Source organism: Pseudophryne corroboree, chromosome 3, assembly GCF_028390025.1.
Source record: "Pseudophryne corroboree isolate aPseCor3 chromosome 3, aPseCor3.hap2, whole genome shotgun sequence".
NCBI classification, from domain to species: domain Eukaryota; kingdom Metazoa; phylum Chordata; class Amphibia; order Anura; family Myobatrachidae; genus Pseudophryne; species Pseudophryne corroboree.
The window spans coordinates 389,453,757-389,457,639 of record NC_086446.1 but is presented as its reverse complement, the minus strand read 5'-3'; the positions used below and the strand labels follow the sequence as shown (position 1 = coordinate 389,457,639).

The 3,883-nt window shown below is 46.2% G+C and overlaps 1 pseudogene; it reads left to right on the top strand.

Annotated features, from left to right (window-relative positions):
- Positions 1–1,181: 1,181 nt before the first annotated feature.
- On the top strand, positions 1,182–1,300 carry LOC134896572 (5S ribosomal RNA; annotated as a pseudogene).
- Positions 1,301–3,883: the final 2,583 nt, after the last annotated feature.

Below are 3,883 nucleotides of genomic sequence, written 5' to 3'. Positions count from 1 at the left end.
CAGATTGGTGGAAATGATCAGCTGACAGAATCCAAGATGGCTGCGCCCATGCAGACACTTGGAGGGAAGTTTGGTTTGTAATCCATGTGGTAATGAAAACAGTAATGGCGGCGCCGGCCACCGGAGACAGGAGGCGCCAGGCTGACAGATGCACATCCAACCACGCGGACACAGCGGAGGCCGCGGCTGACGTAATCGCCACTCAGACACTCTGCATGCAGAAGTTCAGGGACGGCGGCGGAGGCAGCGGGAGACGCCATGCCAGGTGTAATATGGCGTTTACTGTGACAGCGTCCCAGAGTGACAGGAGAGGATACAGGAATGTACACATCAGGATAACAGATGGGATCCGGTCCTGGAGCGCTGAGCCAGCCTTAGGAGGCATCTGATGGGTAAGAAATGGCGTCCAGATACCCGGATCGTGACACACATATAGCAATTCAGAATGTTAGTCCAGCAAGCAGCATATAGATAATGGGTAAGTTCGCATGCAGATAAAGCAAAATGTTAATCACACAAGCAGTTTTGAAGCAGATGTAAGGGGTTAGAGTCCATCCATATTAGCAGGTTGATTTTTAGTGCAATTTGCAGATGGTTATTAGTGCAGCTGACAAATCTGAACTCAGCTGATAACAAGGCACATTTGTGAAAGGCAATATTAAACACTGCAGTCCAAAGTCTACCTAGAGTACACTTACTATGTACCCAAATAGATACCTCTCCTCAGTTTGCTGTGGGCATGGCAGCCTCATTCATGGAGTATGGTGGGCAATAGGAAATCTGGACAGCGTTCCCTTTAAAACAGGTGCCTCTCTCTAGTGCAGCAGCAGCAGCCGATTCTCCAACACTTCTATGAGCAGCAAAGTGTGGTGTTTAGCCAACAGATGAGTCAGCAAACGCGTTTCTCCGCCTACCCTCCGGTCTCAGCGGCTTCTTCAGTCTTATTGTGATAATTGTGTATATATAAAAGTAAAAATATTTTTGTACAAAGTGAGGAGCACTGTCTTATCTTTTGTCTGGTTCTTCTAAAATTTGGGGAAAACTGGGATCAGTTCCCCAAGATCAGCTGCTCTCACTCTGTAGGTGACAGCACCAAGTGTATATATTTGCACTATTTGGCTTTTTCTTTTTCCCAGATGGGTGGTCTTTGAATTTTTTGAGCTGTCGCAGCTCATCATTTCCTCTACTATCATACCACACTGGAAACGCCCGAAGCCGTCTGATCTCGGAAGCTAATCAGTGTTGGGCTGGGTCAGTACTCAAGTGGGTGACCATTGAGGAATACTCAGTTTAGTAGAGCCTATTGGTTTAGCCCACACAGTGTCTAACACTGACAGAAGATTCACACTGCCATCTTATTTTCCACCCTTATACTACTCATAAATATAACCAGCATCCAGACTGCTTTATCTGTATCAATTATACTTTTACAGGGAACATATTACAGTGTTGTGCTTATCAGTAGAACGTACCGTCCAGTAAATCAAACTATTTTGTTTATAAACACTCAAAATTTCTTCCGTCAGCCAGAATTTAGCTTCCATCCTGTATCAGCACTTTGTGCTATTTGAATGTATTATCGTTTTGATCATTATTCTCTTTAAGAACCACTTATTATCTTAATTTTGTTGAATCATTAAAATTTGAATTTTAATCTATTTTGACTAAATTTCATATTCATTTCAAGTTAAAGAGTGCGCCCACAAAAGAGTCTTCTTTTCTCCACATTTCCGCAGCTCAGAATATGCTCAACCACATCAAGTCCCTCCCAGCCTGGGGCAAGCTTCCTGGCTTAATAAGTCCACCTACCCCCCACCCTGTCATGACCCCCGTCCGTTCCCCTCCTGCAGTCAGTGTGCTGTGTAGAGAGACTGTGGGTGTGGGGACAGATGGCAGTGGTGTTACTAGGGTGAGATATGTGCCCTGGGTGATGGTATGGTGGCAGTGTTGTGCAAAGGATGCAGTTATGATACCACATTGCCTACAGGAGCTGGGAAAAGATAGAAGGAAGAAGACAGATGGAAATGGCCTTTCTGTGGTAAGTAGCTACTGGGGGAGGCATAATGTGAGACATGGTTGGGGAAAGTGGTGCACAATGTGGCATATGGATGGGGAAAGTGGAGCAAAATGTGGGATGTGGATGGGGTCAAGGGATAAGATTCTGATATACGACGTAATGTGCAGTCAGGGCTCATATCTTTGTTTAATTTTCCGATCATTTTTATTGTCAAAATACACCACCAAATCATATATATGTGTGTAAATATGGCTCTGATACCAGTGCCTCTCCAGCCATTGTCCTCACCCCACTTCACTGATGATGTGGATAGGGAAGGGGAGCAGAATGTGAATGGGGAAAGGGGAGTGCAATGTGGGAAGTGGATGAGTAAAGGGGAACAGAATGTGGAAAGTGGATGGGGATAGGGGAACAGAATGTGGGATGTGGATGGGGGAAGGGATGCAGAATGTGGCATGGGGAAAGGAGAGCACAATGTGGGAATGGCGAAAGGGGAGCTATATGTGAGATGGGCATGGGAAGGAGATCACATTGTGGGAGGTGGATGGGTAAAGATGAGTTTAATGTGGGAAGTGCTACACAGAGCACATTAATATGTTAACTAAATTAAATAACATTCAGAAAGGGTTTGGGGGGGGGGGGCAGGGCTGACTTTTTGTATGGGCTCAATGGGCACTCGCCCAAGGGCCCCAGAATTATAATGATCATAGGCTGATAGCTGAGGGTCCCCCTTTTCCAGGGGTACCAGATTTTTGCAAATCGGCCCTGGGGAACTGGAGATATCCAACTTGCTCTTCCCAGCTAGATATCTTGGGTTCTGTCTGACCTATAGTTTTTCTGAGGGGTGCCTGGTATGCAGTTTTATGTGTTCATTGGTGGATTGTTCTGGCTCCTGAACTCTGATCCCCAAGTACCCACTACCTCCTGAAAGGTGGGACTCTCTATTTTTTTTTTAAATCTAATTGAAAGCTAAGAAATCTATTCCCAGGAACTGGAGATATCCACAGTCAAGCAAGCTGCCCTGCCACCAGAAAATTATGAATATTATGCCCACTCCACTATCCACCCCTCCCCTGCATATTAATCACCCCCTACCACACTGGAAGTCATGTACTGAGGCCCCTTCACTCAGCCCAATGCCCCTTTCTACAGTGTAGTGTTCACCATCCCGCCACATTTCCAACCATCTTTACAGTAAAGGAGTAATTTGCAGAAATTACTACTCTAGGTCCTACATGCTGAGCGGGACATCAAAGTTGCTGCTTTGTGACAGTTGCGGGATCCTGATTTTCTAAGTTGATAGAAACTTACCAAAATAGCAACACAGCTGTAACTGCAAGTACTAAAAAAGTGGTTTGACAATTTTTATTTGTAATTAATTGAGAAAATGCTTCAGCATTTGTTTTCTCTGACGTCCTAAGTGGATGCTGGGACTCCGTAAGGACCATGGGGAATAGCGGCTCCGCAGGAGACTGGGCACAACTAAAGAAAGCTTTAGGACTACCTGGTGTGCACTGGCTCCTCCCACTATGACCCTCCTCCAGACCTCAGTTAGAATCTTGTGCCCGGCTGAGCTGGATGCACACTAGGGGCTCTCCTGAGCTCCTAGAAAAGAAAGTATATTTTAGGTTTTTTATTTTCTGTGAGATCTGCTGGCAACAGACTCACTGCTACGAGGGACTAAGGGGAGAAGAAGCGAACCTACCTGACTGGAGATAGTTTGGGCTTCTTAGGCTACTGGACACCATTAGCTCCAGAGGGATCGAACACAGGACCGGACCTCGATCGTTCGGTCCCGGAGCCGCGCCGCTGTCCCCCTTACAGAGCCAGAAGCATGAAGATGGTCCTGGAAATCGGCGGCAGAAG